This window comes from Nanorana parkeri, unplaced genomic scaffold, assembly GCF_000935625.1.
Source record: "Nanorana parkeri isolate BGI_ZX_2015 unplaced genomic scaffold, ASM93562v1 scaffold452, whole genome shotgun sequence".
Lineage (NCBI taxonomy): Eukaryota > Metazoa > Chordata > Amphibia > Anura > Dicroglossidae > Nanorana > Nanorana parkeri.
The window spans coordinates 548,850-564,668 of record NW_017306720.1 but is presented as its reverse complement, the minus strand read 5'-3'; the positions used below and the strand labels follow the sequence as shown (position 1 = coordinate 564,668).

Here is a 15,819-nt window from a genome sequence, read left to right as displayed (position 1 = left end):
CGCCTGCTGAAATGCACTGCGTTAGCGGTTGGACTAGTGTGTTCCGACAGGTTTGGTGGGTGGTCAATGTGATGCGCTGTCACCGTTACCTTTTTTTAAACTTTATTTGGAGTGAACAAAGTGCACACTCCATTTATGTCCCTGCACAAAAGCGCGGTGTACTGTGCTGCTGTGACCTGCGGAGGTCCAGTGCGCCGCAGAAAATGCAGCATTTTTTTCACATCGCTGCACATCACACCCACATTGTGGTGTGAATGGGACAAAAAGAAAGCAATAGTTTTCTATGTGCCCTAGTGGTGGCCGCTGTTGTTGTTGCTTGATCAAAACCGAGCAGTTTTTGCCCGTTCATCGTAAACAGCGCGATTGTCGCGCGTTTTTTAATGCATACAGATGTCTATGGTACCCAAACCGTGCGACACCCGCCCAAAAACAGCTCCTGCACCTTTTCGCGCAACAGGTGATTTCGTTCGCGCGACAAACAGCAAAAGGTGTAAGCAGCCTCCATTGACTTCAATGCGAATCTGTGTTTTGCACGATATCGCGTGTCTCAAACCGCGCGATAAAACGCCTTGGTGTGCACCATCCCTAAAGTAGAACTAAAGCCAAAACTTATTTTTTATTTTTATTTTTTTTTAGTTTTGGATTGCGTAAGGGAGGATTATAACCCTTGTCAGGAAGTGAAGGGGTTGCCATCTGTGTCCCATTGGGGAGATTTCCCTTCACTTCCTGTCCAATAGCCACAATAGGAAGTGAGAGGAAATTCCCCTCAAAGAAGGGGAAATCCCTGGTGGTCAGCAGGCAGGGTCCCCATTGGAAGGTTTCCCATGTATTTTTGTTTTGATGGCAAGCCAAAATTTGGGATTTTTTTTCTCTTTCACCGATAACAGTTACCAGGACACATTCCTCCTGATACTCTTGGCAATGAGGGGGCCTGTATTGCTAAAGCAAACCTTGCAGGGCAAAGCAAAGGGTTGGCTTTCATGGTGACCTTACTGGCAGCAAATATTAAGTGGAATGAACATTCCAATTAATATTCTGAAGTAAACTTTATGTTTGTAACACTGCATTTGTGTATTTTAATTTTAAATCAAGGATGGTATTTATTTCATTTTGTCTTATCCGCTTAATTGAAAAAATAAATCGACCAACTATTACCGATGATGAAAATAACTATAATGGATTATGAAAATAATCATCAGTTGCAGCCCTAGATGAGTCCGCTGCCAGTGTGAACGTTACGCCCTCCTTCGGCACAGCCATGGAAGCTGCTGCTTAGCGTTTCAGCTGATCTTTCTATCATCATCCGAAGTGAATTTTCCATACTGTATATTTGTTTAGCAGAGCTCTGCTGAAATACAGGGGATTACCGGAGGCCAATATCAAGGGAGTTTTTTGTCTTTATACTAGCTTCATTTGAATATAAATGTGTAGTTTCAAAGCTGAACTTCAGGTAAACATATAGATGAAATACATATATGCCCGTGATTAGACAGCGAAAGGAGAAGAGCAGACTGATAATCTCATTTCTGCTGTCCCTTCCTATCAGCATGCTCCTTACACTGCAGCTCAAGTGACTGGCTGCTTCTCCCACTCTCACTCTGAGCTCTGCTGTACAGGGGGTTGCAAAAAGCGCATACTGAGCCCATCTCAGGTATATACACTGCTTGCATTTAAAGAAGAGCTCTGGGCAAATAAAAATCTTAACCCTGCATGGTATGTCCCTCGGTGTCTTCACATTTTATACACTGTATAGAGCGTGATGACTCGCAGTACCTTACACTGCTGGAGCAGAGAGGGGGTGGTCTAGGAGTCAGATGGGATCGTAGTTCAGGTGAGTATAAGCACCCTTTCACAAGATCGCATTGCACGCGTGTCGCGGTGACACGTGTTCGCAGACAGATCAGTGGCGTTCTGGTTAGCAATTCTGCCTTGCAGCCCCAGGGGTCCCTGGTTCAAATCCTGGTTAGGACACTATCTGCAAAGGAGTTTGCATGTTCTCCCTGTGTGGGTTTTCTCCAGGTACTCCAGTTTCCTCCCACACTCCAAAGACATGCTGGAAGGTTAATTGGTTTCTGTCTAAATTGTCCCTCATATGTATGCATGTGAGATAGGGACCTTAGATTGTAAGCTCCTTGAGGCCAGGGACTGATCTGAATGTGCTCTATGTAAAGTGCGTACATTTTTGGCGCTATATAAATATATGAATTTGTTTTGCGCATTTGGCAAGCATCCCCCTTGATTTCAATGGGCTCCTGAACACGCGGCAAACAAGGGAAAGTAGCGCATGTAGCAAAATCTGCAACATGCGTTGTGCTTTTTCCTCCCACGTGTTCTCCTGGCTGCATTTAGAGTGCCACTAACTAGTAATGGCTCCGCAAGCACGTTCCGCATTTGGTGCGGGTTTCGTATAAAAGCGTACGTTTTTTCCTGCAATTGGCGCACATTCATGAAACATGATGGTGTGAATGAGGTTAACTATTATTTTAGCTCCCTAGATAAAACAAGCACTTAACCCTTGCGGTGCGGGGGTAACCCCCTCTTTAAGCTGGCCATACAAGTACAAACTTGATTCCCCCATCCACGCTAAACAGAGTGGATGGACCAATCGCCCCTGCTGGGCTACTAAATACATGAAATGGCTGACTGCCTGCAGTCAATGTTCGGCTGACGTTTTTTTCCGCCCGTCCTTTCCAGTCGAAGTTTGTCGAGCCGGATGGCTGGCGGCAGGGTCACCTATGGCTGAATTTTAGAATTCAGATGATGTTTGATCCATGTTTGGTCAGCTTTATAATGATGTACTATTCTATTTTACTTCATTTTTATTTAATATCGTCTGTACTGATCATTTTCTGATGAATTTCCTTCCATGAATTTTCCTAAAACGGCATTTACATAAACCAGCTTGTAATTTATGCCTAGTAGCCTTTAGAAACAGCAATGTGCCAGTTCCTACGGGCTTTTAGGCTTTATTTGAGCCATAGTACAGCACTGGACAAACCGCAGGGGCCAGGTCGCCAATGCTCCTTACAAATTACAGCTGGCGCCTAACTTTTGAGGTTTTCTCTAGTCGCCGTCATTGGTTTTGCCAGTTTTTTGGGTTGTCTGGGTGCCTTTTGGGTAGATTTCCCATCACTTCCTGTCCCAATTAGGCAGTCACTAGGACAGGGACTGAGGGAAAATCGAGGTCACAAATCGCAATACAAATGTGGTGTGTCTCCGCACTTGTAGTCCAGGACAGGGTTAGAGCCTCTGTAACATTTATAATGCTGTCTTTCCAGTTCCCACTTGAACATGGCCCTTCATTATCATGTCCTGGTAATAAATGGTCACTGGGAGAGGAAGAGAAGGAAAAATCACCATAGACAGCGATACAAACATGACAAAGATTCTAATACAACCTCACTGTACTCAAAAATGCCTCTTTAATTTAGTAGGAACGCCATAGGTCAGGGGTAGGCAACCTCGGCACTTCAGCTGTTGTGGAACTACAAGTCCCATGGGGCATTGCAAGACTCTTGCAGCCATAGGCTCCCAGACGCAAAAGCATTTTAGGATTTGTAGATTCACCACAGATGGAACGCGCAAGTTGCCTACTCTTGCCATATAAACTCTAACATGGCACTTTCTGCCGCGTTTTATAAAACATGATGCGTTTGGAATTCCCCTTTTACTATTTTGGTTATGCATACAAATGGCCAAATCCAAATATTCATCACCCTGCTGAAATTCTAGAACATGCGAGAAAACGGAAACAGCAGCCACAGGTGAAGATGTAGTCAGCACACAGACACCTCCAGATACTAATTAGCCCCCATTCACACCATAGCATCACAGGGACGTGCGTTTCTGCGTGTTAGCAGACTTTTATTTTCCTGTGGATTTCAATGGGTTCATGGAAGCGCGCCAAATACAGTAAAGTAAATCTTACGACATGTGTGCAGCGTTTTTTCCCCCTCACATTCATGCACAGTCTCATGTACGTGCAGAAAAACACAGTGTTTGCTCAGCAGCGATTGGGGTGCCATTAAAAAGTCATTGCACCGCAAGCAGGTTTGTACTCATTTAGTGAACGGACACCAAAGCGTGCTCTTTTGTACGCTACTGTGCGAATAAGAACTTACCTGCAGATTCACCCAGACTTATCCATGCTTAATTTTAGGGCCCATTAGGACCCCATTCACACGTGTCGATCTGGCATTGCTGCGGCAGGAATCCCAGGTGTCCCGTTCAGATGCACCCGCTGTACACATTCAAGTTAATGAGGGGGGTAATACATGGTACAGTTACATGCGCTTCGGGATAGAGGACAGTTGCTGGATGCATCATGTATGCCAAACCACATGTAATCATTCCAAGTACTAGAACATGAGGACTGCTTCTTACAGATGCGCCCGCTGTCACCTTGTCATTAACGTCAATGTGTACAGCGGCCGCATCTGAACAGGGACACCTGGAATTTCTGCTGCAGGAATGCCAGATCGCCCCATGTGAACGGAGCAATGTTGCATTTAACACATGCCTCGCAATGCGCTTAAACATGTGTCCAACGTCCCCATAATAAAAATAGCCGGGGTGCTTAAACAAGGCCTTTGTGACAAATTTTTGGCAGTGTGGACGGATTCGGAAGCTTTGCACCAAATTCATGAAACCCATGCTACATTTTCCTTGTTGGCACTGACATGTGCGACAAATTCAAGTCGTTCTTTTACTATCTGTCCCTAAAGTTGTGACAAATTGATAAAGTAACACCGCCATGTCAGTGATAAGGAAGTGGGAGGCCGACATAAGTCAATGGCAGTGCATCAAAATGCACATACCAAGATTTTTGATGTTTTGGCAACAGGTATTAACAAGCCTTGGTCAATGGCTGTTAACCCAAGCCACACCAAACTTTAGGTTCAAAAAGCATTGGAAACGCACGTCAACACTCATGGCAATGCAAAAATTAAACACATGCCGACACACCATGTAATCTCACCTACATAACACACCTCTATGCACACACATAGATCTAACTGGACCCTTAGGCCTGGTTCACACTGAGCGTATTGTCGCAGCTGATTCAGCGCAACAAAAAGCTTCCCCCCAAAAAATCCCATTCATTCTTATGGCCCCTGTTCTCTCCTGAGCGTTTTGTCCCAACAAGGGGACAGGCTCCAATGTAAAGGGGGCAGCGAGTCTGATGTGAAGGAGGGCTCTTGATGCAAAGGGTGGGGACAGGCTCCAATGTAAAGGGGGCAGCTTTGATGTAAAGGGGGAACAGGCTCTGATCTAAAGGGGCAGCTTTGATGTATCGGGGGAGTCTGATATGAAGGGGGGGCTCTTGATGTGAAACGGAACACCTTTTATGTATATGTTTTTTAAATTCTGTTTTTTTTATTATTAAGAAAGATTTTTCAGACATAAAAACCAACAAGGTCATACTGCAAGCAATGTCATATATAACCTCATAACATGAAATGTCGCCATATCATGGTATAGCAATAAGAACACCCTTTTATGTATATGTTTGCATGGGGTTCCCCCTTAGAATTCACATCAGACCTATATGGGCTAAGGGTCTGGTATGGATTTTTGAGGGGTAAAACATTGCTTTTAACATTTTAGACTGGGGTGTCTCGAGATTTTGCAGACTTTTAAAAGGTGCCGTGGCTGAAAGTAGCTGGAGAAACGCTGCTATAAGTAATCACATGGCTGATTCGGTTCTTGACCATGGTAGTCAGTCTACACAGGCAGCCTCTAGGTGGAGCTTTACTACAAGTGGTAAGGCTCCTTGTGGAAGTAGTCACCATGTGTCTTATGTCTTGCATGCACACAGGCGAGGGTTTCAGGTCCTCCCTGGAAGGCAGATTGTAGGGTGATCAGCGTTTCACTGTCTACTTCCTCCTTCTGGGGAAACGAGAACTGAAGCCACGACTGGGATTTATTCAGCCTGCCCAGTTATACACCTGTGAGGGGAGGTCGTTCTATGAATCCCCCCGATATCTTCATATACAGGACATCGCAGCCTTTCACATCTCCAGACAACAGACCACCCTGCAATGGAAATCAGTCTTACTTGCACTCAAAAAGTCTCTTATGTACTCTTCTGCAGAGTAAAAAAGAAAAGTTTGAAGTGGTTACGTGTACAAGGGGCCTGCAGGCTTTTCCACGCTGCTCTGTGGGCTTCAGAGAATCCTTTTAATCGCCCAAGCCGGCTTCCACTGTAAGCAAACCTTCTACAAAGCCTTCTAGGGCCCCATTCATACATTCAGGTGCTCCTGTTAAAGTCTACTGGGGCCAAAACGCGTGACTCCGCCCCAAAAGAAGCTCATGTGCTTTTTCGTGTTACCGGCGTTTTGCTACATGCAACAGAACGCTCAGGTGTGAACAGGGGCCATTTACAATGGGGTTCCATCTATTGAACGCTTTAGCGCTCAGACATTTCAGCTACAAAATGCTCATTTGTGAATGAGGACTTAGGCTGGGTTCCCACCTAGGCGTACGGAATATGTGCATTTGCCGCACGTTTTACCGCGATTTGCGGTAAAACACGTGCTTCCGAGGGCTATCCCGCTGTATCTTAATGGATACGCGCGACAAATACGCCCCCAAAGAAGCTCCTGCCCCAGGTCTGTACAGAGAACAGACATGGGCATGGAGGAAGTAATCAATGGACTATAAATGCAGTGACATCACACTTGTACTCCATTGAGATCTATGAGTTCCTCTGCCGCGGTGGCAGATGGGAGTTGTGGTCTTTTCATTCACAAATAATGTGAATGGATGAAGTGTCACCATACTTTGTTACACCCTAAATAATGGTGTAATATTCTTTTAGAGCCCATTCACACTGTATAAATAAGGATGTCAGATTTATTTAACAGGCTCATAGCTCCTCCCAAGCAATTCTACGCCAAGATCCAGTATGAACACACCACATATGATATGTAAAATGCCCCATCAATCAGTCAGTCAGATATAACACAGCATGTGGAAGTGTGTCAGGTCCTAGACCAGTGGCAGGTAACCTCAGCATATCAAATCAAAATTATTTCATAGAACATTTAAAGTCGGACCTTCCAATGGAGACATTTCTTACAGGGACACTGCTCTAAAGCTGGCAATAGATAGATGGAACGATGATAGATGGAACGATGATAGATGGAACGATGATAGATGGAACGATGATAGATGGAACGATGATAGATGGAACGATGATAGATGGATAGATAGAACAACGATGGATAGATCTTATATCAGGGGTGGACAAATGATTATGGAATTCCGGAGCCAGTCTGATCTTGTTTTAGAAACATTGACAACAACTAGAGAAAGCCCGCACAAGTATAGTGCCGGCTGTCATTTCTAGGCACAATGGTGACCTGTCTCCTGGGATTTGTCATGACATATATACAGTATATATCTATATCATGATACAGAGCTGGACAAATCCCAGGAGCCAGGTCACCAATGAGATATACAGTATATACCATATGCACATGGTGTCATTTTTCCTGCCATACCCATTGTACAGATCCTCAGCATTCTGCGGCCAGGGCTACACTGACCTGCCACCATTAATAATGGTCCTGTAGCAAGCAGCGCCTCCCCCCACTCATTGCAGGCAGCAGTGCTAGAAGTAGGTCTGCTCCTGAAGACCAGCGGAATGTCCCCTCCTCTCCAGGAGCAGACAATGCTGTTCCCTTCATTAGCATACAGCTGACACTTGGCTCTTTTCACACTGACTGTCCCACTGAGCTGCATGTGGTCCCAGGAGACAGGCTGACCCAGGAAGCAGGCTACATGGAACAAATGGGGACCCTAGCCCCTACTTAACCTCTTCCCCGCCAGGCATCTGTCTGCCTATCCCCTGGCACTGAGCAGGTTAAACTTTAAATCCCTTGGGTCATGCAGATCCCAATACAGCAAATAACAAGAACAAATAAACAATGTAACAAACAAATCAGTGTAACTTTCCTGCTGTTTATTATTAATTCCAAGTAACTTCCAGGGCAGCAGAATGATCACAGTAAGTTCCCCCATGCCCCACACGTAGGGATCGCACAGCACAAGTAGATACAGTGAATTAATTGGGGGGAAAATGAAAGTAACCAAGACACAGCAAGCCTTGGGAAGCTGAGATTTTCCATGACCATCAATCCTCTGGTCTGATGATACAAACAGGCTATTAGAAGGAGTCAGTGAGACACATGAGCCTGCAGGCAGGCCATGCTGATACACACAGCAAGCTGACATTGAACAATAAAAAGCAGCACAGCCTGTCCACACACCCCCCAATGCCCAGCGCACCCCCCAATGTTCAGCGCACCCTCCAATGCTCTAGCGCACCCCCCAATGCTCAGCGCACCCCCCAATGCTCAGCGCACCCCCCAATGCTCAGCGCACCCCCCAATGCTCAGCGCACCCCCCAATGCTCAGCACACCACCAAGCTTTCCTAACTTTTCCCAAACTGCAATGCCTGCCCAACTCCAACCCAATGCTTTTCATCTCCTCCATACACATTTGCACAAGTTACACCCCACCCTGCCAAATCACAGAAAGCATAACCATGATCAGTGCAATGTGTTAGCTATAGATGCATTAAAAATAAAATCCTGATGATCATGAAGCAATGCTTCAGTGCACAGCAGTGTTTACATACCCCAGACAGATGAAGCAGTGGAAGCCAATCAGCAGCCCCCCTAAAAAACAAAACAAATAGCTGTTCCACTCTAAAGCTGTGAAGCAGTGCAATATTTTATAAATAACCCAGTGAATGACCCTCCCCCTACTGTAGAGCATGCTGCAGGAAATTAGTGCATTGTGTCTGGATCAGAGCCTGAGAATGCACAGAACCTGCAAGGAGGAGGAGGGGGTAGGGTGAGATGAGTAGAGATGGGGGTGAGCCCCATGCAGACACTTACCTGGACTCAGGACACGACTGGCTCACTAGTCACAGCTCACTACTAAAGCCACTCTTTGTTACCATACCCTGAAAACTTGAAAATGAGGCAGGCATGAGCAGCCGAGCGCAGAGCTCATCCAGCCAGCAGTCACAGCTCAGGGCTGCCAGCTGCTAACATTCCACACGCTACAATAGTGAGCGAGGCTGCTGAGGATACAGAGAGAGCAGCGGGCTGACCCCAGCACAGGGGGGCTTGTCTCATGTGCCTGTTGCATCACATTGCATTGTGTTCAGAGATCATAAATAAATACACAGACCCCAGTCATATAGTCACTTCCAAGCACTGGAATGCTGTGTGGTTTCATGTATGCATATGTAATGCTGTACTCCAGGTATATATATATATATATTTATAGTTACTTTGGGCCAGCTTGGCCCGGTGTAAGTTTGCATATTGTATACCTGGAATAACCATGGGTGTGCTATAAAGCGATGTAGTGGCCGGAGCTACTACCACAGTGCTGGCTGCCATTGTTTGGGTCCTTTGCTGAGCGGGTTCCCCTCTGCTGTGAAAACACGGGGGTCACTCAGTGGCGTCACGCTGAGGGGGTGACGCCATCAGAGGTAGTTCTATGGAAATCCCACCACACTCCTTACCAGTATGTCCCTTTCAATTGGGTGCTGAGGTGACTGCGGATGGCGCCTCTGTATCCAGGTATGCGTGTCACCAGCACACCAAGGTCAATTGTCTTTTTATTGACGTGAGTGCATCTTGTCAACAATAGGCAGCGTTTCGGGGCCACTTAGAGTCCCTTTATCAGGCACAGTATATACTGTGCCTGATAAAGGGGCCCTAAGTGGCCCCGAAACGCTGCCCATTGTTGAGAAGACGCACTCATGTCAATAAAAAGACAATTGACTTTGGTGTGCTGGTGGCACATTACTTTATACCATCAGACGGGGTGACACCAACATGATTGACAGTCATTCTGGTGTCACCCGCTAAGTAGGGCACTCAGTCATGGACCGATAACCCAATAGCAGCAGGAGAAAGGAGGGGACTTGGTGGCTTACCTGATCCCGCCAGGTCAATATCCCCTCCTCACCAAGATGGCCTCCAGCAGTGAAGTACATCACCACGCATGCTTGATGACGTCACTTGCTTGGCACAGGGACCATTCACAGAACACCTAGGGGGGAAATGATCAAAACTGGAGTAGATGTATCAAAATAATTTCTAAAAAAAAAGAGCAGGCAGAATCAGGAGCCAATCAGCGTCTCTCTTTAGATTGCTCAGTTAAGCTTTGAAAATGAAAGAGAGAAGCTGATTGGTTGTTCGGAGTAGAGGGGAAGCTGCTTAGCACCGGGCTGGATCCAGAGGCGTGTTCAGTTGCTCAGTCGCTGCGAGTACTGAGTTAGCTAACCGCCGCTGAACACTCTGCTGCAAGTCAGCGGTCAGCACTGCTAACTTAGCACTCGCAGCGGAAGTGAATGTGGATGCAAAATGTTGAGTGTGATGGAGGAGGTGGGGACAGAGTACCAGCTGCCATTTTAACTGTGGGCACACCTGGCAATGCTGGAGACCGGTGCCTGAACCCCAATGGAGGAAATCAATTCAGTGTGGGAACCTACAATTTATTGTTTTGGTGGATGAGCACACCAAATATTCATGAAAAATATTATCCTCCGCCATTTTGCTTGGCACTGTGCAGCCGAAGCGTTCAGTGAAGCTGCTGCAGCAAACAAATGCTGCAGAACAGCGACTCAGCGCCTGACTCAGGAACGGAACACGACTAGTAAACTAAACCTGAGATTGCAGTGACGTCACTGGTTGCCAGTAGCTGGGCAGGATGACAGGAGCACAATTTGTTGTAGATACACCTCTGCATACACCTATCATTGTATGCTCAATTCCCCATCCACACTGGGCTTGTGCAGCCCTACGAGGTTGACCGAAAATAAACACGTAGTGTAGGGGTGGGCAACCTGTGAGGAAACTACAAATCCCCTTCACACCTCTGCCTCTGGGAGTCATGCCTGTGGCTGTCAGAGTCTTGTAATGCCTCATGGGATTTGTAGTTCCACAACAGTTGGAGGGCCAAAGTTACCCACCCCCAAAATAGTGTTTGATCAGCCGTAGTGACAGGTGTAGTGACAGGTTTGCTTTGAATGAACCCATAATCTTTTCTCCAGCCCTCATCTCCAGCTGTTATGCTGGGAGGGAAAGAGGTTAGACCGCACAGGGTGCTTAGCTGACATTTAGGAATGTGTTAGGAGGCAAAGCTGAAACTACTAGAGTTATAATCACAGGATCACAAAATGGTCGCCTTAAAATGACATAGCGTGGGCAACGGTAGACATGGATGTCTCATACAGGGATTAGAGCAATCAGGGGGATGGTGCATAGATTAGGACTCACACTATGATTCCTAAATTGAGATAGAAGTGTAGGCAGATTATACCCAGTACCCTGTTATAGGTTTTACAAAATATCACAATCTGTGTTTAGGGAGGACCCCAGTCTGTCTTCTTGTCAGCCTTTTGTAGGTCCCAACACTCAAGGATAGAAACTGGGAGATGCAGGAAGAGCACTGTAAGTCCCCGCTCACACCATTGCATTCCATGAAGCGCAGGAAACTCAGAAAAAAAAGTGTTCACAGAACGCGTCCAAAACGCACAATGAGCTTGTGGTGCCATTACTAGTTATTGGCACCCCAAGCACTGCTTTGAAAACGCATGGTATCCCTGTGTGTTTGCTTATCAACACGTGCACAAACATGCAGGAAAAAAGCAAAATGCATGCAGCAGATTTTGTTACATGAGTTACATTACCTGCGTTTGACGTGCGGGTGGCACCCATTGAAATCAATGGGGACGCGTGCCAAACGAGGGAAACCAATGCCCATGAACGTGTGGGAATGCACACCATCGCTATGCCTGTTACCGCTATGTGATGGGGGAACAGGGACTCAGGCCAACAGATATTACTACATTGTGCAATACACAGGGAGCTAGCTGAGAGGAGCGTACTACACACCTCATCAGTGTTTCATCCAATCACAGGCTGGAGACGGTCCTTGACCAAGCTGCTCTGCTTTATCTGCAGTGGAGAAAAGTGAGGTCAGGGATCTGAATTAGACATTGTTTCAGCGGTGTATTTAGGTATCGTGCTGTCCTAGGCAAGATGACCCCCCCCCCTCTAAATTTGTCCCACCACTTCCTGTTCAGGACATTTTGTGTAACCTGTCAGTCGCTGGATACAGCTTCTGACAGGTTGCGTTATTAGCGTTACAGGGAAGCCGGGGTCTCAGGTGGGCTGTAAAGGATCTCTTGTGGGCTCTGCAGGGTCTGAGACTGCAAAAGACCCTGCAAACCCTACCAGAGACCCCGCAGAGCCCACCATAGACCTTGCACAGCCCATCTGTGTCCCTGGAAACCCCACCAGAGACCCTCAGAGCCCACCATAGACCTTGCACAGCCCATCTGTGTCCCTGGAAACCCCACCAGAGACCCTCAGAGCCCACCATAGACCTTGCACAGCCCATCTGTGTCCCTGGAAACCCCACCAGAGACCCTCAGAGCCCACCATAGACCTTGCACAGCCCATCTGTGTCCCTGGAAACCCCACCAGAGACCCTCAGAGCCCACCATTGACCTTGCGCAGCCCACCATAGACCCTGCACAGAGAATCTCGGGTGGGCTGTGCAGGGTCCCCTTCCCTGCACACATCCCTGCAAACCCCACCATAGACCTTGCAGCGAAGACTCTGGCTGTGCAGAATCTATGATGGGCTGCGCAGTGTCCCTTTCCCTGCACATGTGCTGCTCCTCTTACCTGCAGCTCCCCAGCCTGCTTCCAGGACATGCCGCTTCAGGCCGCGTCTGCCTCGGCCCTGGCCACACCCGGCAGCTCGCTATCAGGCCCCAACAGCAGCCACCTGATTAGGCATCCAAGGCTGCCTAATTTTGTGTGCCCGGCACCGGTCTTCCTCTCTGACCTGGGTGGCAGTTTTCGCCTCCCCCCGCAAAGTGACGCTCCATGCAAACGCCTTGTTTGCCTCGCAGTAAATACGCCCCTGCAATGTTTGCAGGTAAGACACTTCTGCCATTTGTGTACACCTACTGAACACTTTAATATGCATTGCGGTGACATGTGATTTACATGGCTCACATTTTTTTCCAATCTTGTTTTGGCTTTATTGGCAAAGTGCAGTCCATGGCACCCAGAACTGAGGCATGCAGGACTTTTTACATGCAAATCAATACAAAGCAACAGTGTATACAGCTCCTAATCAAAACAATGGATTTCCTTTCACTGTAAAATGAAGCGATAAGCATGACAATGCATCCCGCATGACTGAGCCCTAAAGGTGTACTCTGAGCACAATGTAAAATGAAGCCTCAAATGACGTCATGGGACCTCAGCCTACCTGCTCAGAGCTTTGGGCTTTTATTCAGACGTTGCTGATGTGATCCAGCCCACCCTACTTCATTCTATTGCTAATCTGGAGATGTGTGAACTCTGGCTGCAGTGCATAATACATAGAACTCACATGAATGTAAACTGAGTGGGCATTTTTTTTTATTTAAGCACAGTTGCAGTATTTGCTAGATAGCATTAGGAGCTTGAAGTAGTACTAAACACTCAAAGTTTTTTTTCAATAATGAATTCAGATCAGACAAATATTCATTGCCCAGCAACATATTTCTTTACATTTTTACCCAACCACTTACAGTCATCATGTTTCCAAACAGCTTCAACTCTCTGAGCTTAACTTCCCTGAACTTTCTGTCCAGCACAAGATCACAAGGGGCAAGGAACAAAGCAGTCTCCAGCAGCTGTCCAGATATTAAGCTTGGAGAAGGGAGGAGGAAGGAAGAAGGAGCAGGGATTAGGGGGCAGAGGACTGGCTTGTCTTGCTGTGCCTGTGTGTTTATGGAGACACACACACAGCTTACTAGCACACACAAGGGTGGCTCCATAGGACCCTGCAAGGAAATGAGACACCCTAAAACAGGATATCAGAACCAGTGCCCAGGAGGCCAGGAGATTCTACAGGAAACTACATTTTTTTACATCATGAAGTAGCATCCATTGTAAGGGATTTAACCAGCATTTGAAATAGCTTTAAAGCCTTTTGAATTTACTATCCCTTTAATGCCTGGTTTCTCTTGTGATATTAAGGTAAGCTATTTCAGATGCTGATTAAATCACTTACAATGAAAGCTGCTCCTTGATGTTTAAATGAGAACTATGAGGCGAGTGCTTTTCACTCACCTCATAGTTCTAGCCGACCTGTGGCAATGAGACTGTCACAGGTCGGCTCAGTAGATCGCGAAGTGAGCGAACACATACCGGCGTTCGCTCACCTCTCGATCCTGTCACGGCTCTCTGCCGTGACAGGGGAGGGGCTGGATTCCCCCCTCCCTACTCCGATCCGCCAGCGCTGACTAGCGGAACGGACGGGGGAGGGGGCGGGTACAGTCAGAGCCCACCATAGACCTTGCACAGCCCATCTGTGTCCCTGGAAACCCCACCAGAGACCCTCAGAGCCCACCATAGACCTTGCACAGCCCATCTGTGTCCCTGGAAACCCCACCAGAGACCCTCAGAGCCCACCATAGACCTTGCACAGCCCATCTGTGTCCCTGGAAACCCCACCAGAGACCCTCAGAGCCCACCATTGACCTTGCGCAGCCCACCATAGACCCTGCACAGAGAATCTCGGGTGGGCTGTGCAGGGTCCCCTTCCCTGCACACATCCCTGCAAACCCCACCATAGACCTTGCAGCGAAGACTCTGGCTGTGCAGAATCTATGATGGGCTGCGCAGTGTCCCTTTCCCTGCACATGTGCTGCTCCTCTTACCTGCAGCTCCCCAGCCTGCTTCCAGGACATGCCGCTTCAGGCCGCGTCTGCCTCGGCCCTGGCCACACCCGGCAGCTCGCTATCAGGCCCCAACAGCAGCCACCTGATTAGGCATCCAAGGCTGCCTAATTTTGTGTGCCCGGCACCGGTCTTCCTCTCTGACCTGGGTGGCAGTTTTCGCCTCCCCCCGCAAAGTGACGCTCCATGCAAACGCCTTGTTTGCCTCGCAGTAAATACGCCCCTGCAATGTTTGCAGGTAAGACACTTCTGCCATTTGTGTACACCTACTGAACACTTTAATATGCATTGCGGTGACATGTGATTTACATGGCTCACATTTTTTTCCAATCTTGTTTTGGCTTTATTGGCAAAGTGCAGTCCATGGCACCCAGAACTGAGGCATGCAGGACTTTTTACATGCAAATCAATACAAAGCAACAGTGTATACAGCTCCTAATCAAAACAATGGATTTCCTTTCACTGTAAAATGAAGCGATAAGCATGACAATGCATCCCGCATGACTGAGCCCTAAAGGTGTACTCTGAGCACAATGTAAAATGAAGCCTCAAATGACGTCATGGGACCTCAGCCTACCTGCTCAGAGCTTTGGGCTTTTATTCAGACGTTGCTGATGTGATCCAGCCCACCCTACTTCATTCTATTGCTAATCTGGAGATGTGTGAACTCTGGCTGCAGTGCATAATACATAGAACTCACATGAATGTAAACTGAGTGGGCATTTTTTTTTATTTAAGCACAGTTGCAGTATTTGCTAGATAGCATTAGGAGCTTGAAGTAGTACTAAACACTCAAAGTTTTTTTTCAATAATGAATTCAGATCAGACAAATATTCATTGCCCAGCAACATATTTCTTTACATTTTTACCCAACCACTTACAGTCATCATGTTTCCAAACAGCTTCAACTCTCTGAGCTTAACTTCCCTGAACTTTCTGTCCAGCACAAGATCACAAGGGGCAAGGAACAAAGCAGTCTCCAGCAGCTGTCCAGATATTAAGCTTGGAGAAGGGAGGAGGAAGGAAGAAGGAGCAGGGATTAGGGG

General features: G+C 47.2%; 1 protein-coding gene across 1 annotated transcript in view; it reads right to left on the bottom strand.

Annotated features, from left to right (window-relative positions):
- TFDP2 (transcription factor Dp-2) overlaps nucleotides 1-8,978 on the bottom strand; it is a 73,108-nt gene extending 64,130 nt beyond the window's left edge. The window contains exon 1 of the mRNA XM_018560369.1: nucleotides 8,908-8,978. The gene's annotated coding sequence lies outside the window, so the exon portion shown is untranslated. The remainder of the gene's footprint in view (nucleotides 1-8,907) is intronic.
- Nucleotides 8,979-15,819: the final 6,841 nt, after the last annotated feature.